This window comes from Lissotriton vulgaris, chromosome 1_2 (genome assembly GCF_964263255.1).
Source record: "Lissotriton vulgaris chromosome 1_2, aLisVul1.2, whole genome shotgun sequence".
Taxonomy (NCBI): Eukaryota; Metazoa; Chordata; class Amphibia; order Caudata; family Salamandridae; genus Lissotriton; species Lissotriton vulgaris.
In genome coordinates this window covers 267,657,654-267,681,629 of record NC_141686.1, presented here as the reverse complement: position 1 = coordinate 267,681,629, position 23,976 = coordinate 267,657,654, and the positions used below count along the sequence as shown (strand labels likewise).

At 43.3% G+C, this 23,976-nt stretch overlaps 1 protein-coding gene across 1 annotated transcript in view; it reads left to right on the top strand.

Annotated features, from left to right (window-relative positions):
• Positions 1-23,976, top strand: part of ST3GAL3 (ST3 beta-galactoside alpha-2,3-sialyltransferase 3) — a 732,784-nt gene that overhangs the window by 105,535 nt on the left and 603,273 nt on the right. Inside the window, exon 2 of the mRNA XM_086953194.1 lies at positions 17,293-17,376. The gene's annotated coding sequence lies outside the window, so the exon portion shown is untranslated. The remainder of the gene's footprint in view (positions 1-17,292; positions 17,377-23,976) is intronic.

Sequence of the window (23,976 nt, the reverse complement as noted above, 5' to 3'; positions counted from 1 at the left end):
CCCATACTACCCCGCCGGGTATTGGAATGGCTGTGACATTTACTGTTGACAGTTCTCTTTTCTTCACCTGGGATGATCTGTGTGGTTTTAGGACTAAGTTGATGTTCTGACTTGCTGTGTCTATTGAACTGTATTTTCCTTCAATGAATTTTCCCAAACAAAGTACCATGATGAGCCAAAGCAGGAGGAAAAATATACCTAGACCAAACCAAAACTCTAACCATGGAGAAATGAGGTAAATTTCCTTGAGTTGATGAAAGAGTTCTGTTGCTTTTTCTTTAAAAGTCTTTGTTTCTGGCATCACTTCGGGGTTGCTTTGATCCTCAGAAAAGTTATCGAAGTTGATGAAGTAACCAGAGGCAGTTCTGTCACTTGTTGGGATTGTTCTTTCAATTTGTCTTTCGGTAGCACATTCTGATGCCACATCATTGTAGACTGGTGTTTCTTGACGAACTGTCTCAATCTGTGTCTCAAGAGGCACGAGTTCCATGGCATTATTGCATAGTCCCTCTCTGTGCACTGCAGGCTGATCGAATGTGATTAGTCTTTCAGTTTGAACCTCTTGGATTGTTGCAAGTTTGGGTATTCTGTTGTTTCTCGGGAGTCCACTGGGCCTACTGTTGATTATAGGCCACATGCTTGTGGTTTTACCAGGTCGATTGATACAACTCTGTTCTCCTTTTTACCAGCAAGGGGCGGTAGTACTACTGATCTTGTTCCGTTGATTGCTAAGAAAGGTACTGCTTTTCTGTAAGAAGGCCCAAATTCCTTCTTCACCTCTATTTTTTCTCTGACTAGATCCCCAATCTTTGGAATCCAGACAGGCCTTGCTGGGGCTGGTGGTGCCTCGTCAGTGGTAGCTGGCTGTTGTTTTAACTTTATGTTGCTTAAGGATTTTCTTGTTTCATTCAAGTCCTGTAAAACAGCCAAACGATCTTTGATGTCAAAGTCTGTTTTCTTATCTTCTACCACTGATACCTGACTATCTAAGTCCTGAATTCGCATTCTAGTTCCGAATAATAGTTTGTATGGGCTGAAACCTTTTAGAGAATTTCTTGGCAAATTGTTAAGACTTAACTGGACACTTATTAAATGTTTGACCCACCCAGCACCTGAACCTAATACCTTCGCTGTTATAGATTGCTTTATGTCCCGGTTTTTTCTTTCTACCACACTGTTCCCTTCGGGGTGTGACGGACAAGAATACCGCAACCCAACTCCCATGCTGGCCATGGCCTCCTTATAAGCTCGAGAGCTAAAATCAGGACCCTGGTCAGAATGGAACATGGCAATTGCGTATGTGCCGATAAACACTCGCAGATCTTTTATAACCGTTCTGGCGTCAGCCAAGCGCTGGGGCCACATTTTTTAAGTGAGTTTTAGTCTTAGTAATTAATAGGACGCTGGATGGCATCTAGACAGCATTACCCTGTCTATAAACGGTAACTGGGCAACAGACTGGACCCGTTCATTACTGCGATCCCTGTCACAATTTGGACAGTTCTTTACATATATATGATGTTGCACGCTCATTCCTGGCCACCAGTATACTGATTGTAATTCAGTCAGAGATTCCTTGATCTTTTTGTGCCTAGGACCCAATCCCATGTGTGCGTCTGCTATTAAAAATATTCTCCTGTTCATGTTTGGAATTACTCTATGCCCCGCTCCAGGGATTCGAGCAAAAGGAACGGAGTTTGCAACAATTACGTATGCATAATTGAGTGGATAGTTCGCGGGTAGTGCTGCATGTCTATGTATTTTTCTGAACGCTTTTTTGTGGCTACAGAAGCCGGTTCAGTTGCTTCAGCTGTGGCTGTATTAGCCAATGAATTCCCTGCAACGTGAACGCCATCACGTTGATGACTCAGAGTGTGTATCACGTGAGTCTTTTGTAGTTCTTTCTGAAAAAGAGCTACCTGTTTCCAAAGCATTTTATGTTTTATTGTGGCACCTGTGTCATCTTTGTAATAATTTTTAATCCAGCTCTGCAAGTTATTATTGTAAGAGTTGACGCAGAAATGCGATTCGCACACGATTAGTGTCGGGAATTCACGTTCTGCATTTTCAAGCGCCATCTTTAAAGATCTGATTTCAGCTCTCTGAGCCGAACAGTTTCTTACTGATTCAGTTTTTGTTATTTTCGGTCTGAATTTACCGCACAACCAACGACCTTTAACAATCGCACAGGCTGCATTGTAGGATTTGTTCTCTACGTTGAAATGCTGTACAAATCTATCTGTATAGATTATACAGGCGTACTGTGGGAGAGACAGAAGTTCGATTGGCAGAGGATATTCTTCTTCATAAGTCAAATCATTCAGTTTTTCGAATTGCGGGGCGAAATAGTATTTCACATCTTCCGCTCCAAGAGAATCTACACACTGTATCCATTTCGGATCCAGTGACACTGTAGGTAGATTTACTGGGCTGAATAGCGCCTCGAAGACGGATTCCGCTGTGAGGATATTGATCCTTTTGCCATGTGCTAGTTCTCGTTCATTCGCTAATGCAGTTTCTACTGCTTTCACAGTATTTTCTGTTGTACTGAATGTTTTTTCCGCTTGTGTGTACAAGTGAGATTTAATTGAAATTGGTACCTTTTCTCCCTCATTAGAAGTCAGGTACGTGAATCCGCATCTTCCTGGGATGACTCGGATTACAAGATTGCGTGTGTTGTCACGTGTGTCTAATTTTGTTTTTGCTAACATGTCTGTTTGCAGTGATCTCAAAATGTCTGTGTGTTTTTGAGTCCATTTTATTTGTTTAAAATCGGGTTTAATTAATTCGTAGAGAGGTTTAACCCTCTCCGCATAATTTAGAATGTAAGTTCTACCGAAATTCAGGAAGCCTAGAATCTATTGTAAGTTCTTCAGCGTTTTTGGTGCTTGGAGTACAGCGCACTTCTCTAAGAAGTTGTCCGCTAGGCTTTTTCCTTCACTTGATAATTCGTATCCTAAAAATAATACTGTCAGATGGGCAATTTGAGACTTTTTAAAGTTGAATTTGTAACCCTCTGCTGCGAACCCAAGTATAATGGTGTTCACTCTTTTCAAGTGAGTCTCCAAGTCGTCGTCTGTGAGATAGATATCATCTACGTAAGATAATGCCTCATCATCATATATTTGTAGTAACTCTGTTACTCTGGCTGAGAATAGTCCTGGGCTGTTCTTGAATCCCTGTGGGAGCCTACAGAAATTTTTCTGAGACCCCATTACTGAGAAAGCGGTCAAGTATCTGCTTTCTGGTGCAATATTTTGACAAAAGAAACCATTAGATATGTCTAATGTAGTTTTATATTTTTTCCTAACTATGTTATTCATTAGTGCAGCACTATGCGAATTTTGTACTGCAAAAGTTTTGCAACATGCGTTAAGGTGTCTGTAGTCCAAAACTAGATGATATGAATTGTCTGGTTTGGAGACAGGAAACAAAGGATTGTTCATTTGAGAGGTGCATGTTTCAATCACCCCCTGATATTCAAGTTGATCTAAAATCTCCCTGATTTGTTTTTTAGCTTCTTGCTTAATGGGATACTGCCTTTGTGCAGTCGGTTGACTTTTTAACTGGATTTTGTGAGGAGGAGAGTCCTCATCCCATCCTACATGATTTTTATATAATGCTGGTGCCTGGGCTACTGTCCATTTCCTTGCATAAGTATATTTTTTGTGAATCGAAATGTGATTCGAGAAGGCAGGCATAATCATTTCTTCACCACGAGAGCACTCCCTGACAAACTCTGGGGGCCAATCTTTTTCAGCTAACAGAATGTCATAGCCTTTTGAGAGTTTATCCCAAAATAGACCCCTTATTTTCCTAATCTTATCACCCTCTATACGCAATGTTATTTCATATATCTTATGGGGCTCGCTAACTCTGGTGTCGGCAGTTTCTACTTGAATGTATTCATTCGTGTCCACTGTCTCCAGATGACTCATCAGGATCTTTTGGGCTATACTGATTTCTGCTGCACTGTCTAACATTGTCTGTGCCCACTCCCCGTTTTTCAACTGTGTCCTCAGTATTCTCTGCATGTTCGATTACTCTAATACTGGCTACCTTCTTTTTTGGAAATTGTAACTTTTTACTTTGAGCAGGTTCCTTGTCTTTGGACTTGGTGTGCTCTCCTGGGTCTGACCGTCCTCTTCTTTCCGATTTCTGCGAAAAAGATCGAGAGGGACGTGTATCAATACTTTGACATCTATCAGGCTTCTTCAAATTATCCCTATTTCTAAGGTTATATCTTTTCTCAGAGGGCTCCCTCTGGGGAGACTGGTGTTCTCGAGTAGGAGTTCTTTCCCTCCGTCGAGGAGACCTTCCTCTGGACTGGAAAACTTTTTCCTTGGGAGTGGATTGTTTATTTCCATCCCAGCTCTTTTTAGGAGTGTTTGAATTATTTTTAATAAATAATTTTTCAGGATTTCCGAGCAGTTGGGGTTTAACTGGTTTCCCACCCAAGCTGTCTCTACCTAATTCTTCATAACAGTTTTCTATAATTCTGGCAAGCTCAATTGGCTGTTATGTTACATCTGTTTCCTTCAACTTCTGGCGGATCGCCACAGATGCTGCTTCCCCTTTTATGTTGGCTAATAATATAGTCGAGACCTGCTTGAAGTCTTTCAGTAATTTCATACCAAGAGTTAAGGCAGGTTCTGGACCGTATTCAGTTTGAATCTGGTATTACCGCCATAGACGGAACACCATGTGTTTTTGTGTAAATGGAAGCAAAGACTGTACCCCAAGTGTCACAGTCCTCCACGTGTGGTGCGACCCCCATCGGAAGGCAGATGGTCAGAATTCTGTGTTTCTCAATAGGGGTAGTATTCGGAAATACTGCCTCTATTTGAGTAATTTTCTGCGCTAACCAGAAAGGAATTTGTTCCTGTTTTATGGGTGTTTTACCAAGACATGATTGTATGTTCTGTGTTGTAATTTTATTTGTGTTCCCCTGATGAGGGGTCAGCTGTGGAACGTTAACAGCTGTTTGGACCGTTGCAGTCCTCATTACACATTGGACTAATTGCCTATGTATTTTGATTAATGTTTTTAGCTGTATTAACAGCTCTTCTCTAGACATTTTTGCAATGTCCGGATGTGGTGTGTAGCTGGCTAGAACCGGCCACGTTTCTCCTGGTCTACCTAGTGGACCGAGCCTGGTAATATGATCATTATGTTTTAAGGCGCCTTTAAACCAGAGCAGGTGCTCTTGGAATTTTAATGGAATTTCAATCTCCTCAAAAGGAGCGTACTCTTCCGGTGGATCCCCTATTTTGTAATAGTGGAACTCGTGTGTTGCGGCGTTTGCCGCTGGAAATTTTATCCATGAATAGAATACCTCTGTCTGCCGATATTCGTGTGCCTCTATCACGAAGACGACTGTGCCACCTTGTGTGGTCAGTCCATTTTCTATAAGTTTTGACGTTATAGATTTTCTTAAATGTGCCGGGATGTTTATTGCACCCGGTTCAGTAGTACCGTCGGGACCCTGCTGAGTCGCATTTACTGCGGCATCAACGGTTCCGTTTTCAGTGTCTGACATTATATTGTCAGTGAGGTTTTGCAGAGCAGGTCTCCAAGGAGACAAAGATTAGGTGCACAATATTTTGGAACACTGTATCCTTCAACGTTGAATAAACCAGAGCTTTACATAGGAATCGCTTCCTACTAAGGTCTGGCGGATTTTAACCTTTCACCCACTCCAGACGTCTATTGGAGTATTTACGGGAGAAAGGGGTCTGTGTGAAAAATGCACTACTGAGTTACTCTAACGTCTTGCGTTAGTTTTATCGCCTTACCAAACGTTGGGCGCCATGTAGCGTAGTTCCTATTTTCCCAATAGGCCCTGCGCATTGGAATAACATAAACAGTAGTATAGACGTAGAAGTGTGGATCTTCCAGGTCTCCACTGACTATGCTAAACTTAATTGGGTTTGTTACCAACTAGCTCAGATGTCACTGGAAACTTTCTTGACTGAATAGGAAGTGATCAGCTTCCCTGGTACAGACAAGAAGGGATTCAGTTTTCCAACAACCGCATAAACATGACAACTTTGCTCCTTAGAATAAGAGTCAATCTCTAGAGTCCTGTGAAACAATAGACAGTTATTTTACTCAGTCAGTTTTGTGCAGATTACTTTCACCAATATGCAGAGAATAGAGAGACAGGCGTTTTCAATAAAAAGGTATTATTTATTGAACAGTCTTCCTTCTCATACAAGAGAAATTAATTGCCACAATTGCAAGACTAGTTATTAAAAAAAGTGCGTACAGTAAAATGAGGATTGCGAAATAATACTGTAAAAGCATTGATATGGTTTCTTAGCCATACAATGGTTTAAAATGAATAAAACATATATACATTCATATATACATTAGGCTAACGTACTCAACTGGTGCTTCTAACTGCGCCTACCCCAGTGTACCTGACCTAAGCCTAATACGTGGAAGGGAGTAAGCAGTTTTAGTTAAGTTGGTTTTGCCAAGGTTTGCTTCAAGAATTCTCTCTAAGGGTTTAGTCAACACCATACCTCTGGAATAGAATGTTGGAGGTCTTGTATCTCCTTCCAGGACTTGATATCCCAGTCACTCGCAAGAGTAGGCTGGAAACGCCGGAGCTGGATTTTCTCGGCAGGAGAAAAGACAGCGTCTCTCTCAGCGCGTCGAGGAGGAGGAGGGGCAGCGTCCGTGGGCAGCTTGTATCTGCTGGGCTTTGCTGGTGGACAGCTGTTCTGCTCCTATGTTCACCACACCATCGTTTGCCGAGGTCGTTGAGGCAGCGTTTGCTTAAGGCAACGTTGGTAATATTTATACCTGAAAGGAGCCTTGTTTGACGTAAGTTTTTGGACATAAGACGTCAATAAAGATGTCACTAGGAAGTGATCGTCTCTCAGTGCTCATTAGAGTTCTATTACTAATCAAAACATAGCAAGCGGGGATTTCCCAGGTTGCTGAGTTTTATCTTGTTGAAGAACTCGAAGTGTAATCTAGGAATCTTAGATAGTGGCTTCTGCTGTGTCATTTGCTCTAATGAGCTGCAGAGGAAGCTGCAGAGGAAGAGATTCTGAAATGTGGCTCTGATCGTGTGAGGCCAGAGACGAGTTTCTGAATATTGCATTTGATCGTTTATGCCAATATAGGGGTATGAATGGATTATAGCTGTATAGGGGCATAAGGTCACAGTATTGATCGGGGTCCTAGATTAGAACGCGACATTGTGCCCTATCTATTTGGCCCTCTCATACCACATGTCTACCCCCTGCATCTACCCGGTGTCATTTTACTACTTAAGGGACCCCTGGTGCAATCCACATGAGCACACCATGTGCGAACGCCACAGAGGATATACCATAGACCTGCACTCTCCATTTGGCCCAAACTTTCTGGAGTTCGCTGCTGTAATAAATAAATAAATGTGTGGTGCTGCTTAAGGTATGTGTAGATTCTGTAACGTTTGGTAGGGTTTGCCATGCCATGGACATTCCACGTTGCAGCATTATATTGTGGGGTAAGATTGTCAGCACGTGTCCCCACTGTGTGTCATGGTGGTGTGCGTGTCAGGCCTGAGCTCGAGGAGATCCGTAACCCATGTTTACAATAGTTTGTTAGTGAGTAGTGCATCACTCCCTTTCACCAATGTGCACTGCATAGGAGTTGATATGTGTGCATTGGCTTCACAGAAACAAACCTAAACCAAGAAACATAATGTAGCAATTGTGCCTCCCCCAGGTCAGGTGATATGAGTCCCCAGCCCGTCGCCCCATAACAAAAACCCTAAAACAGTGAAACTATATGATGGGCAAATCATGTCCACTTTGGAGTCTCTCGGTGGGGCGTTTAAGTGTTAGTGTCCACCTACCCCACAGCTGAGGCTCGATATGAGGAGTCCCCATCCAGCCCCCCCAAGCTTTACTGCTTACCTCAGGAGTGCCCAGGCACGTCAGCAGCTCGCTCACGAAGGGACCCTCAACACCTGTGTCATCGGTCATCTGTCCGTCGCAGACTTGGTAGTTTTTAATCCAGCCAAGGCAGCCCATAATAATGCATTTTTTGTGGGTTATTGCCCTAGACTGTTTTAAACTTCTCTCCTCAGACCATACAAACCTTGTTGCCACAGTAGATGGCAGAGCCTACCTGGCTTGACACATCTAGACATCTTGGTTTGGGAAGCCTGATGATGAAGCATGATACTATGTGTGCGTGAGGGCCTTGAATTTCCCAAAGAAGTGTCTACAACAAGTGAGACGTCCAGATCAATGGTCCTTGTCTTGCCAATTTGTGATTAAAGTATTACTAGAGAAGATGAAAGTATAGGTTGTTCGTATCGCTCTCCCCTTCCTCTGCAGTTGTCCTTTCTACTACTACCTCATCCGTGATGGGAGGAGTACTGTGGTGTTTGTCTGTAGGAGTGGCTGACCCCTCTGTAGAACTTCATTCTATGATTGGACTTGAATCCCCCTCTCCTTGTTCCTGTTTTCTCCATTGCTTGGGTTGATCAAGGCCAGGTTTTATTGTTATAGTTTTGTCATTGTTGCTTTTAGCAGTCTTACCAAAGAGGGCACGCTGCTGTTTCTAGCAGCAGGACCAGAACCAAGAGGTTCCGAGGCCTGGAACGAGTTGAGATAACAGGCAGCTGCATTTAATGTGCCCATCTCTCTTGCATACACTGGAGGTTCTATGAAGTCTGCTCACATTCTCATCAGAAGTGCTGCTCAACCTTGCTCCAGTTGCAGGTTCTGAGTCCGGTGCCATTTGCATCCGGTCCAGGGGTTGTGGCCAACCAAGTACACCCAACAACTTGTACAGCCAAAGCTCTGCACTGAGTTGACTGGTCGGAAGACCGATATGGCAGACTAGCCCTCTTCCATGCTTGGGACTTGGAATCAGGAGCATAAACAGTTCAGCGATATCTGGTCCCCCTGGAGAAGCGTTCCTGTCCCTGTGCACCTCCGAATGATGGGCCGCAGTTGAGCCTGCCTCTTTCGGCTAGGGCTAGCAGGTTTTCCCCTGGTCCTGCAGACACCATGGATGCCAGACTGTCAGCCTCTAGGGGAGTCAGACCATGTGCAAGATGTGGGATTTGCAGATTTGTAAACTCTGCAGTGTCGTGCGCTGTAGATCAGGGCTTGGCTCCGTGGGGTGCCATTCGAAGCGAATCCTGGAGAAAAGGACAGTGAATCTCTCTACCACCAGAGAGTGAGTGTCTGTTTTTCGGTTCTGGTATAGCTGGCATTGCCGCCTTTTCAGGGGCCCTGCAGTTTGAGTAATATTTCACCATTTCATACAAGAAGAACACGTACCCCGTTTCCACTGGTGTGTGTGTCTAGTCAGTCATTTAGGGGTGCACAATGTTCCACTGCCCGGCTGCGCAGAAGATTGCTGGATGCTGTGCTTTCCTTCTCCTGATATTTCTGTACCAGGCTGGTAATGTGTCTGCATGTTTACGCTATGTTCAAGTGATTTCACCAGAGCCTCCTTCTGCTCCTATGGTAAACACTAGACTTTTTAGTGCACGGTTTTGTACAACTTTTTTTTCTGATGAATACCTCTAACCACAGATTCCTCACCTTGTGAATACTCCCTAGGCATGAGACTGGATCTGGAAACTACAGTTGTGTGCTAGGTAGCGTTGTGTGGCTCTGGACTGACTCTCCACTCCAGAAGTGATGTATGTAGGTGCCACCCATCCGCGCTGACATCTGCCTTTCTTTGTGGTCCTGCAGACACAGATCACCACAGCTTCTTCATGGTCTTTGACCACAGTTTTTTTGTCAAACATGATCTTGTGGGCAAGGGAAAATGTCAAGCCCAGAAAAAGAGACCGGGTTCAATCCATGCAGGTACTGTTGTAATTAAATGTCTTTGACACACCCGCATGAAGTCTGTGGTTCCTGAGGTCCAAACATGTCCCCAGGTCCTATGACGACTGCGGCCATATGAACCCAAAGGATATTTGGGAACACAAAGCCAAACTTTGTCGCTAAGCGCATGAAGACACTGCGCTGTGTCTGGTCGCAGTCCAAACGAAGATCTCATTCTTGCTCTTGAAGGCATTCCCGCAGCAGGTTCTCATTGTGGTCAAAGCCTTCAAGTCATTTGAAGAAGAAACATCAAAGCTCCAAACCGGCAACTGGCGCTTACCGCCACTCTTGCATTCCCCGGAGGGTGTGAGGGCATCAACGCGCCTCGCCATCCCTCTTCAGATCTCTTTTGGAACCGATTCCGTCTGACACACCCTGATTTTTCAAATCCGTTGGCTACAGTGCAGTATGTAGAAGCCTTCATAGAGGCTAGGCTGTGGATCTTTGACATTTTATCGGCTCCCTCTGGTGCGCCTTAGGGCCCCAAGGAACCGCAGGAGCCTCCAGTCAGGCTTCCACCAACGGGTTCACCGTTCAATGTTAGCCAGGCTCCTGGGAACCACATTAGGGTGTAGCACTGACTTTGGTGCCAGCTTTGACCCAAGCATCACCACCTTCGCTGGCCCCGTTCGCATTGCCGCCCGATATACAGCCTAAAGTGCTATCTAACTCCGAACTGAATCCATCACCACCTCGACCGAAGTCGCTCCCAACGTGAAAACATTTGTCAATCCATTAGATTGTGATACTCTGCCCTTACCCCATCGTATGGCCCAGACTTTACATTACTCGTTTGGCACACATTCTGAGAAGGAAATAGGGGGTGGTTTTGATTCCCAGTATGATGAGAAGAACTGGTATGAAGAGCTACAGGATGCAAGACATACTGGTCTTGTGCTTCACGCAGGTCTTGCTATGGATGAACGTACTTCTTTCGCTGTCATGATGTGAAGGGATGCTGAGAAGCTTGACTTGCAACTACCAAGCATGAAAGTCAATAACTAATGTTCTCACTGAAGGATTGTAACCTGGTCAGACTACCTCTGAGCTACTGTTGACTTTTAATGAGGCCTTTACTTACACCCCTATGGGCACTTGACCACACCTCATTTGGGGCTGTCCATCAATTAACAGGTTGTATGTTGCCATTCCCTTCACCTGGTGACCCTGCTTTTCTAACACAGCATCCCACTCTTGAGAGTCTGGTAGTCCAAACTTCCACCTGCAGGTTTAATCCTAATGCTTTTCACACTACTTCTCCTACGTGTGAATCCGCGCAAATCAAGACTTTTGGTAAATCATATTTTCCTCTATGAGCTTACTCAAATATCAGTTAATGCCAGCTGCTTCCTATGCCGTTCTTCTCATGCCCCTTTGGATTCGTTAGCTCAAGTCTCACCTGCTGTTTTGGACGACCTTCAGGCATCCCTCATGCGGTGCAGAGCAGGAATATCGCCGGAGAAATATTGTAGGACATTAATATTGCCGCAGAAATATTGTTTGGAAGAAATATCGACACCAAAAATATAATTGAGAAGAATATCGACTGACAGGTAAGTAATATCGATAACAAAAATATAGTTGTAATAAATATAGTTTACAAAAATATACTTGACAAAAATATCGATTTATTAATGTTATGTATTTTAGTGTTTTTAATGAGAATTTTGTCATTTTATTATATCTTTTAAAATTCTTCTAGTTATTAATATATTTTTTTAGTTTCATTTTGCATTATTAGTTCCGTTGTGGGTTTATAGGGGAATAGGGTGGGAAGTAATTTAATTATATAAATTAATTGATTAATTAATTAATGTGTTAATTTAATAATTAATAATACGTTGTTAATTTCAATTAGTCAATTATTAATTATGTTGTTTAATTAATTTTAGGTGTGTGTTGTGGTGTTTATATGTGTAGATGGTGTGAAGGGTGGTAATTAATCTTTGTATTGATTAATTATTAAATATTTTAAAATTAATTAACTAATTAATTAATTAGTAATTATTAATTGTAAGTGTGTAATTCATTTTAGGTGTGTGTTGTGGTGTTTGTGTGTAAATAGTGTGAAAGGTGGTAATGCATTTTTTATTGATTCATTAATAAATAATAATACATACATTTTCATTAATTAATTAGTAAGTATCCAATGTAATCGTGTAATTAACTTTAGGTGTTTGTTGGGTATATTATAGTGCAAAAAACAGGTAATTCATTTTTTCTTATCTTTGTTAATTAATATATCAATGTAAATATATTATTATTATGTTAATATTGGAAATTAAATTTAATAAAAATGTTGATAGTTTTGTTTTTTATTGTTTTGGGATCCCGCGCTTTCCTTACTATTGCACTCATTGGAGTGGGAATAGTAATTTTTACCCCTCCGCTATCCAGCGCTTTCCCTACTGTTGCACTCTCTGGAGTGGGAATAGTAATTTTTACCCCTCCGCTATCCAACGCTTTCCATACTGTTGAACCCTCTGGAGTAGGAATAGTCATTTTTACCCCTACGCTATCCAATGCTTTCCCTACTGTTGCACTCTCTGGAGTGGGATTAGTAATTTTTACCCCTACGCTATCCAACGCTTTCCCTACTGTTGCACCCTCTGGAGTGGGAATAGTAATTTTTACCCTGCCGCTATCCAACGCTTTCCCTACTGTTGCACCCTCTGGAGTAGGAATAGTAATTTTTACCCCTACGCTATCCAGCGCTTTCCCTACTGTTGCACTCACTGGAGTGGGAATAGTAATTTTTACCCCTCCGCTATCCAGCGCATTCCCTATTGTTGCACTCACTGGAGTGGGAGTAGTAAATTTTACCCCTACGCTATCCAGCGCTTTCCCTACTGTTGCACTCACTGGAGTGGGAATAGTACATTTTACCCTCCTCCGCTATCTAGCGCTTTCCCTACTGTTGCACTCTGGAGTGGTAATAGTAATTTTTACCCCTACGCTAGCCAATGCTTTCCCAACTGTTGCACTCATTGGAGTGGCAATAGTAATTTTTACCCTGCCGCTATCAAATGTTTGAACTACTAATGTTTTTATTTTGTTATTAAATGTATGTATATTTTTTTTAAATAGTTGAATGTGTTAATTAAATATAGAAAACATTTTTTATTTCAAATTATTTATATATGTGTTTATTTTATTTTTATATAATTAACAAAGTTTATGAATTAAATAAAGATAATTTAATAAAATGTATTTGAGTAAATATATGTATGTGTACAAATGTTTTGTTTATATTTATTAAATTAAGTTTATTTGTTATAATTAGGTAAAATATATATTACATTTATTTTTTTTGTTAATAATAATATTTAATTAATTTAAGTTATGTTATTTTTTAAAGTCGATATTTTTTACATCTGTATTTATTCCATCGAAATTTTTGAGTCAATATTGTTGTACCTACCTGTTTAAGTATAGGGAGTCGATATTTTTGTAATCAATATTTTTACATCGGTATTTTTGTTGGCTATATTTTTGTTATCGATATTTAAACATGGAACCCCCTCACGCAAGCTATTCAGGACATCCACGGTGCTGCAAAATTCATGATACGCTCAGGACTGGATACAACCAACTGTACTAGACGTACCATGGGCACCAGTGCAGCTCTTTGTCTCCACGCCTGGTTGACATCTACAGCTTTTTCTAGGCTCATCCAGTCATCTTTAATGGATATGATCCATTAATCAATGGATCCTGCCTTGTATGGGAATAAAGCGGACTCAGCCTTGCAAAGCTTTAAAGCGAGCAGCAGCACAGCGTGTTCCTTGAGCTTATCTGCTCGCACAAGGCAATTCTACCAGCTTTCAACTTCTCTGAGGCTACAATAGAGACTTTCCCCTCCATCAACGCCAGACTACTCCTCCAGCCTACCAAGCGTTTCAGCCATTTAGTGGCTGAGATAGCAGTTCCCAGACAACGAGGTCAGCCGGGACAATGTGTAGCTCAGTCCCTCGGCCCTCAAGGTGCAGAAACCGCAAAGGCGCTTTAATGGATCCTTGCCGGCTCACAGTCACCCTGTCGGAGGCAGGATCTGATATATCCTCCCAAGGGTGGCTACCATTACAACAGACAAGTGAGTCTAGAAATTGTCTGCCAAGACGATGCCCTTCTTTTTCTATTTATCCCGCTGCACCTTCCACCACCTTCAGGACAGCTGACAGAGGGCCATCTATATGCCTTACGGCAAGAAGTGCAGGCCCTTTTGACCAAAGAGGCCGTGGAAAGAGGGTTCATGCTTCAGAAGTAGGAACTGCGTGTTTATCTCCAGTACTTCCTTGTGCTGAAGGACGCCTTCATCCTATTTTAGATCTATGGTTTCTCCACACCACCTTCTGGAAGGACAAATTCAAGATGTTATCTCTAGGCTATGTCCTGTCTGCCTTGTACCCTGGAGACTGCAAAACACTTTCCTTTCAAATCCTCGTCCTGCAGGCTCACAGGCTCTACCTGTTGTTCACGGTTAGCAAAGAGCATTTTTAGTTCACAATGCTTCCCTTTTTGCTCAGAAGCAACCCTCTGGTGTTTACAGAAGTGATGGTGGTGGCTGTTGAAGGCGAGGTATCTCCAGCCAGTCATCAACCACCTTTAGATGATTTAGGGATTTTGGGGGGTTCACTATCAATGAGCCAAAGTTATACCAGACTCCTTCGCAGAATGGAGAGTCCAGGACATTCTGGCTGTTACCCCAATGCTTCATCCTCTGTCCTGGGTCTCAATACAGCTGACTCCTAGGCTGCTGGAATTATTAGCCTCCTGCATCCTGTTTGTGTCACATGCCCGATGGAACTTGCGGGCTCTACAGTGGAACCTGAAATTCTAGTGGACGCAACATCAGGGACATTTGTCTGATTATATCTAGATTTCAGAGGAGACTGCAAAAGATCTGCAGTGGTGACTAGTGGACCGCGATTGTGTCTGTGTCAGGCCCCTCTCATTACCCCACCCACTGCTGGTTATGGTCAGGGAAGCAACACTACTCGGATGGGGAGGCTTCCTAGAAGAGGTGCAGACCGGAGGACTCTGTTATCCAGTGGAGACTCGACTCCACATCAGCTTGTTAGAGTTGAACGTGATTCGCTTGGGGTAAAAAGCATTTCTGCTACCTTCAAAGGACAGCTGGTGTTAGGAGTTCATAGACATCACCACCACCAAGTGGGACTGCATCAAGCAAGCAGGGCTTGGAATCTGTGTGCCAGGAGGCCTTGCGCCTCTGGGAGTGGATGGATTGTCAAGGGATTTCTCTGGTGGTGAACTACCTGGCGTGATCTTCAAAGGTCAGTGCGGACTAACGCAGCCCCATGCGCCTAGCGGATCACAAATGACAGCTACACCCAGAGGTAGCGCGGGCTGCCTTTCAGCTATAGGGAGAACCATGGCTCCATCTTTCTGCCACCACCAAGAACGTGCAATGTTGATACTTCTGTGTGCTTGCGTTTCCAAAGCAACTCTCATCAGAGGCACCTTCTGAGTGAGGTTCTGGACTCCTGTATGCCTTCGCCCCACTGCCTGTTCTGACTCGGGTTTTGAAAAAGACCAGGAGGAATGACTGGCTTAAGTCATCTTAGTGGCACTGGATTCAGTCAGGAGAGTGTGGTACCCCAAACTCCTGGGCATGAGCATTTGTTCTCCGACCAAGCAGCCTCTTTGGGGGGCCTTATGTTTCAACAGCAGGGCAGGGTTCTGCACTTGGGCCTGCACACTTTGCATTTCCATGCTTAGAGCTGGAACTGTGACAGTTGACTGTCTTTGACTTCAACCTATGGTTGTTGATGTCATCATGGCGGCGAGGTTTCGCCACTAAATCTGTACGCCAGATGTTGGGACAAATTTGTGGATTGGTGAAGCACCCCACAAATTGACTATTAAAAAACAAAGTTGACTGAAGATTTTCTCTTTGTTTTGTCTCTTGCCTAGCAACCACTTGTTTTGGACACTGTTAAAGGCTACACATTGGCTGTTTTGGCCTTCTTCCGGTTGCCGGATCAGCCTTTATGATTTAAATTACCATTTGTGATAAGGCATTTGAAAGGTTTGCAATACTTATTCCCACCAAAACATTTTGTGATTCCTCGGTGGGACATGAATTTAGTCCTCACCTTCTTGATTTACACCCCTTTTGAACCGTTGCACAGTAGTCCTTTGTGTGTTCTGGCTTAGAAAACCGTCTTTCTCATCACCATAACATTATCTAGACGTGTGAGGCAGCTTCAAGCTCTTTGTGTAATTCCATCTTTATGCCACCTTCTTTCTAGATAAGTTAGCTTGGAGAACCCAAGCTTCCTTTCTACCGAAAGTGGTCAATAATTTTCATCTCAGTTACGCTATGACCCTTCTGGCATTCTTTGCTCCACCTCAACCCTCTAGGGAGGAAGAGAGGCACCATTGTTTAGCCTCTAAAAGAGCTTTGAATTTCTATATCGATCGTACCAGGGCGACGCCGAATTGATGATCAGCTCATTGTAGGGTTTTCCAGAGCGAAGAGGAGTAATGCGGTGCAAAAACAGACCATCTCCCTATAGATTGTTCTCTACTTAAAGATCTGCTATGTGCTGGCTATGAAGCAGCCTCTAGAGGGCTTATGAGCTCATTTAAAAGGGCCAAGGCTACTATCACTGTACATCTGTCAGAAAGCCACATGGGTTTTGGTGCACACCAGCATGAAGCACTACTGCCTCGACAGTCCGGTCCGTCGAGAGGGACATTTGTCTTCTCGGTCCACCAGGACAGTTTGGTTTGAACCAGTTCACAGATCCACCAGATAGGGAGGTACTGAAATGGTATCTATCCACAGGATGCGGAACCTGCAGTTGAAAGTCGCCATCAGGAGAACGAGTTACTTACCTTCGGTAACAGTCTTTCTGGTGGATGCGCTATCTAACCTCAGATTCCTAACCGACCATCCCACCTCCCCGTTCCGTGAACTGAACTCTTTTTAGATCTATAAATGGCTCAGATCCAGAGATGTGCCTCGGCTCAGACCAATTTGCTGAAGGGCTTTGAGTCTGAGGACGCAAACTGCCTAGAAAGCTACTGACATCGCAACGCATGTATGCCGCTTATTTGCTGTCCACCACATCACTTCCGGAGTAGAATAATGACGTCTCAGAGCGGCACACCACCACCTACCAGCAGGCAGAGGTACCGTTGAAAAGTTTCTGGACCCAGTCTGACGCCTGGGGAATATTCACAAAGTGAGGAATCTGCACTTGGGTATAATATCCACCAGAAAGATCCAAACCAAAGGTAAGTAACTTGTTTGTCTTGCACTTTTTTGGTATAGAGAGAGATTGGGGCAGAGATGTGTGTTGTGTTTTTTAATTTCATCTTTTACTTTGCAGCTTCATGGCTTGCAGTTGGCTTGCGTTGGTTGATCTCTGGGAACCCCCTTCTGACTGATATGTCTCCCTTTTTTTAGATCATGCTGGTGACCAGAAGATAGAAACGCCTCACCCATGACGGAGACTTGGGACTGAGTCTCAGTGCCAAGGAGGATGAGGAGGTACTTTTTATTTATTTTACTATTACTTCCTACAGTTTGTGTTAGAGCTACACAAGGGAGTAGTCCTAAAAAAATATATCTCCCAGCCCCACTTTGAATGGTATGGGAGTAGGTGAATGCGCAAAGAGGCAATTTCAGTACTTTCTAGAGAGGTCCACTGGAATTGCTTCCCTGAGCAAAGTTTCCTTCCTTCTTCATTTCTTTTTTTCCTTCTTTCCATTCCATCGGATGTATAACATTACAACGCATACATTCACATTTACCCATACTTATGTTGTAATGGCATGCGTTGTAATAGCATCTGCATTGTAATGGCATGTGTTGTAATAGTATGCGTGTAATGGATCTTGCGTTGTAAAAGTTGCGTTGTGATGGTATTGCGCTGTGAAAGTTGCGTTGTGATGGTTGTTTCCCATTCCATCTATCTGTCCTTCTTTTAGTTCCATCCTGTATTCTATTCTTACTTCTTTATTTCCTTCAAGCATTTGGTTCATGATCGTCAGGCGTTGCTGAGCTTGTTGTAGGTGCGAGATCCCGCAGTTGAATGAAACCGCTGTAATATTCACCATAATTCTTCACAGCCAGAAGAATAAACGGCTTGCATTCCATTGGACTTTTGCAATTTTTCTTTTTTTTTCATACACGTGATTAGGGTAAAGGCGATAGAACAACGCGTTTCGGTCTTAACATAAGACTTTGATCACGATGTTAATCTGTGCTTGAAAAGAGACCAGTAAAATACTTTTGAAATTCATTACATCATTTCCTGTGTGGTGAAAACAAGCGCCCCTAAGTATTATGGGAGATGTAGTGTCCCATGAGTTTTTTTCATTTGTTTCTAAAGTGAAAGTGCTCATTTAAACCAATATTTTTAAGACATTATACAGTGAAGTGCAAAGGCCATTTTGTAATTATAATTTTTTATTTTTAATCTAATAGGCTCACATGTTTATTCAATCATTTTTCCACGTGTTATATCTCCAGTTCATAAAGTCCAACCTGCCAGTGGGTCAGATGTATTTTTTTCTTCCGATTGTCTATAAATTTAGAACCCTCTGATGGGTTGGTAATTCCATGACTCGTTGGGGCCCAATAAAGATTTGGCAAAGTTTTCCATTATATGCAAGTACTCAGTGAAGGTGCAATTGTTTCTTTGAGTAATTCCATCAGGGAAGTTAGTTCATGGTTTATAAATGAATGTATAGTTCTTCTGATTGGTTAAGGCTGTGAGGTGTTAATGTTCTCAATTTAAGGATATGACACGATTCTTTTTGGTGGAGATTTTTTTCTCTGTTTCCACCACGCTCATTTTGTAGCACCTTTTCTATTCCATAGAATTTGAGTTAGTTCCAATCACTCTTGTGATATTGCTCCATATGTTTTGCCACAGCATTTGTTCTAGCCTTGTTAATGGTGGCTCGACATGTTCCAGTATTCTCTTTTTCAGCTCACAAATTGTACTGCCTACATATTTGAGTGGGCACGGGCATTCAATGACATATACTGTAATTTGACTCTTGCAAGTGATTAGTGCTCTGATTGCCCACATTGTATTGTTGGCTATTTTGATTTCTGTTGTTGGTTTAGCAATCTGGCAGACCTTGCAGTTGTGACATTTGACAAACTCTTTCGTTTTCAGCCATGAATCATTTTTCTTTCTTTTAAAATGACTGTGGACCAATCGATCCTTTAGGTTTCTTGCTCTGCGGTAGGTTATGGTTGGGTGTTTGCCCATTAGTTTCCCCACAGTATTGTCCAGCTGCAGAATCTTCCAGTTTTTGTTGAGGATTTTTGATATCGCTATCTTTATTTCCTTCTACACATTCTTTCCTCCATGCTCATCATTTGCTTATCGCTCAATTTTCTTAGTCGTGTTTATCATTTCTGTTCCTCTGTGGAACTGTTTGTTGGTTCCATGCCAACCCATGCCCCAAGTTACACCTGTCTAATGCTATCGTCTTCCTTGTAGTGTTACTTATTAACTTCTGTTTCTGTCTTGTAACCTGAGAGTCACCAATCAAAGTTGAGAGGGTTTATAAAGAGCAAGTTATTCTGAGCATGTGCTTCGCTGCGCCATTGACGCCTCAGACTGTGGGGACTGCTAGCCTCCTGTTGTTCCTAGCTACCATTTGCTCTCTATACAGGTACTTCATGGTCCCCTGATCTTACCTTTACTGCCAGGTCTCTGTACAGGTTCCACATGGTCTCCAGCATTACCTTAGATACTCTGTGCTAAGGATCACCTGTGCCTGTCCCAGCCTTTCTCATAAAATTAATGTCTCTTTCTGTGGCACTTTGGCTAAAGGATGCTACTTTAATTCACTTTCTCTTCTGTGAAAACTGCGGCCTGAATCTTTTCTAAATTCACATGCTGTGCATTAATCTCTCATCTAGTAGTTGGGTCCTGAATTGCCTTTTCTCTCTCTCTCTCTCTCTCTCTCTCTCTCTCTCTCTCTATTTGTGGGCGTCACCGTGGGCCACCAGTGGGTGGTTTGAAATGTTTCTGTGACATCAAACATGCTCCCCGGGAGCTCCGATGCATGGTTTGCCATTGTTGGATTCTTTTTTCAGCCATTGGTCTGGATTAAGGACAGAAGAATTGTGAAAGAATCACCAAAAACTCCACCGAACTTCAACTTAAGCATTGAATTAGACAGAAGCAAATTACCAAGAAATACTAAAAAAATAAACCACTTCTTGCTCTTGGTCTAACTTCAATCTCATCCGGTGTGCTCTTACGCCTGATCCCGTCCACCAGTTGCATATCATGACTTCTTACTCATGAGTCCTGTCTCGTGCCTTGGTGGTACTCCTGATCCTCCCTTGCAATCCTATATCATTCCTCTTATCTTCAAGCACTCCCCTCTGATAACACAGCACTGTTTTATACTTGACTCCTGGTTAAACTTCAGTCCCTTGTGGTGTCCTCTTACTCCTGATCCTCATCCACCAGTGTAATTTCATGACTTCCTACTCATGAGCCCCCTAGTTCCCATGTTCTGATTGTACTCCTGATCTTCCCTCCTAGTTCTACATTATCCCTCTTACTCTTGATCTTTCCCATCTCACAACTCAAGCACTTCCTTACTCCTGGACATTCTCCTCCACCAATCTCGAATCATAGCTTATTACTCCTTAGGCTCTGTAGTCTCATGTCATTATTTTACTAATGACGCCCCTTGGATGTATTTTATCAATCCTCTTTCTCCTTGGTTTTTCTGCTTCAAAGCCTTCTTCTTCCTAGTCTCTAGTTGTCATCTTACTCTTAAACTCTTTTGGTGTCATTTAGTGACTTGTGACCAATGAAACTCCCCAACAGTTTTTAAATGACCTGTTGTACATTGTTGTACCAAAAAATCAATGGGGGAAGGGATCACTTGTCCTGAGTAACCAGGGTTTTGTAATCTTAATCGTTTCTGGTTCCCATTTAAAAAAAAAAAAACCCTCATTCGCGTACCAAGGCTCGGATGGCGGTGTATCTTGGTTCTCAGCCTTTATGTTAGCGACGTGACTGACAGCATCATCATTGGGTTTAGTTGTATGCTTCATGCAAACCACTGGTTAGTGCAGTAGTGATTAGGGATGTTGAAAAAAATAAAAATAAAAAAGGCTTTTATGACCAGTTAGAGTAAATTTAATTAGTGCTGGAGAAGAGGCCTAGTTAAAGGAATTAGGCGTGCGTAGGAAGCTGTGGTTAAGGGGCTTCCGCACTAGTAAGTGTCCGTAAAAAGGTCGACATGTTTCAGCCACTGGTTGCCCATAAGGGGTCTGGTTGACTTTCTTCAGGACCTGGTTTCTATAGGTGAGGAAATGAAAAAAATGATAAAGTGACCATAATCTGTAGGTTGAGTTTTTGGAAAACTTTTCCGAATTTCAAGAAGCCTTAAAAGTACCTGGTGGTTTTCGTTAAAACGCCTCCTCGGGTGTACTGAGAGGGCTGTACCTGCTCCTGGGTGGTCCCACCACGACTTGTGCTTACTCTGCCTCTCAGACCCCGGTTCTGAATAGAAAGCCCCTTTCTATCCTCCATTGTCCCCTTTTACATGCACATGCCTCTCTCAATATTGTCAGTCCACGGCTTTTGTGTTACGTTCATTGACCCTCCCTTCTGTGTACATCTTAATCAGCACGCATCTGTTTGCTGCCTCTTGCTGGATAGCACCTAACACCTCTCGCTTCCATACTCCCTGCACAGAGAAGACACTGACTTGTTTCAGCTCATCATTGCAGCCTAGGTGGCAACGGATGCAGGCTTCTGCCTGCACTCTAATCCTGGAGGTCTCAACCCCTGCTGTCTGTCTAGCGATACCTGGAATGACAGAATGATATCATGTCTGTGTGTCTGATTAGAGAGCTCTTCAGTTGTGTGTTTGCTCCCTCCCCGCAACCCACTTTGGAAGGGATGCTAGGTTTGGTCTGTACTGCTTACTGTGGTGGTTTCAACCTCAGGGGTCTCCCGGAGACCCCGGTGTCTGTCTGTGTATAATCCCAATCCTGGCGGATGTCTTCTGTGTCTGGTCCCAGCAGAGAGAAGACACAGATGTGTTTGTGCACCATCCCCACTGCGCAGCTTGGAGCTGATATTCGTAGCTTGTGTGACTGTAGACCTGCTCTGCATACCTCTGGTATCTAGTGCTGGGTTCAAACATTTGCTTCTTGTTTTTCTTCGAAGAAGTATTTTGAGTCACAAGTTGCTGTGACTCGTCCTTACTGTGGCGATGTGCATGGTTTGGCCCGTCAGGTTTGGACGGGTTTAGCTGAAGCTCCGGTATTTGATGTTCAATCGACACCTAGCAACCACAGAGCCGAGTCAGTTCACTGAAGCGCAGCAACAGATTCGGCTCAGTTTCTATATAACGGGGCCAGGGGCCAGTACTCTTGACCCCTTGCCGGTAGGGACGGGTATTGTGAGGTATAATAGGGGACAGCTTCTGGCACTTATGGGAATTAGAACCCCTAGATGCGTAAATCTTAATCTACACGAAAATGGACAACAGATCTGCCCGGCCTGTAAATTCGCCCCCTCACTAGTGGAACCCAGTGGATCATCTAATGGGACTACAACAGCATATTCTCTGGCACTTCTTAATTGCCGCTCTCTCCCCAAACATGCAATCGAACTTGGCATGTTATTAGAAGAAAGATGCCCGGACATCCTTTTTCTTACAGAAACATGGATGAACGCTTCTTCTGATCCGGACGGGGTTAAAGCTCTGCCCCCAAATTATGCCATACTGAGACAGGACCGAGGTAGTGGACAGGGCGGGGGTATTGCAATTATCTATAGGAATATCTATTCCTGTAGATTAACTAGTTGTGCTATTTCTGATAGTGAGAGCTGCTCGATTTCCATCAAGTGGTCACCTACCTGCTCGCTATCAGGGATTTTGCTCTATCGCCCTCCAGGTGCACACTCCACTTTCTGTAATGATCTCCCTAACAAGGTTATTAACTATGCTAGCTCTATGTCTAATTTCTCCATCTTGGGAGACATTAATATTCATCTTGATGAACCAGAGACCTCGGCCCCCAAAGTCTTATGGCAGCATTAGATGTGCTCAAATTGAGACAAATTGTCAATGGACCTACTCATAGGGCGGGGCACATGCTGGACCACTTTTTCACTAACTTAGATAATATTTGTCTGAGGGAATCTACTGTGGTTCCCTGGTCCGACCATGCGCTCCTGTCCTTTCTATGGTCCCCTCAGGATCTAGTAGTTCCGGCTACAAGAACTAAAAGATTCACTAGGATTTGGTCGAAGTTACCTCTGGAGGAGTGGGGTAATAATCTTAGTAAGGCCACACCAGTCATTAGCTCTGACCCCACTATAGCTAATGTATCTCTGGGCAACTGGTTAGGATCCTCATGGGATGTTATTCTTCCTAGGACGGAAGTCTGCCATTGTATTGGTATCAACAAAAAAGCATGGTATTCCCCGGAATTAAAATTGCTCAAACAATCTTGCAAACAGCTGGAACAGAAATGGAGGAAGGGCTTTGCAGCAGCTGATAAAAGCATCAATAGAGCCGCCCTTCGAGTATATAAAAATAAAATTAAAATCACCCAATCCAACTATTACTCAGACAAGATTATCTCTGCCTCCAGCTCTCTGAGGGAAGTTTTTAAAATATTTAAATCAATGGTGTCCCCCGCAGGTCCCCTTATAGGATCTTCTAATGCGCAGACACGCTGTGAGGAGTTAGCAGCTTTCTTTGCCGCAAAAGTTTCCAACATATATTCCAGGTTTCAGCAGACAGTTCCTTCAGAACCTTCGGCCCCTGTGATAGGTTCGGTAAAACCAGAAGAATTTACCCCCCTGGACCTTCCCATCCTACAGGTCCTTCTGGGGAATCTGAAATCTGGGTCTCTGGCCGATATTGCACCTCCATCTATTCTCAATAAAGTGGCGGAAATTGTTTCCCCAGTTTTACGAGATGTAATCAACTCCTCCTTCGCAGCTGGACTGGTGCCTCTTCCATGGAATCAGGCAAGAGTGAAGGCACTGCTGAAGAAACCAAACCTAGACCCAGAAGACTGGTCGAATTATCGCCCGATCTCTCTGCTACCGGGTATAAGCAAACTGGTGGAAAAACACGC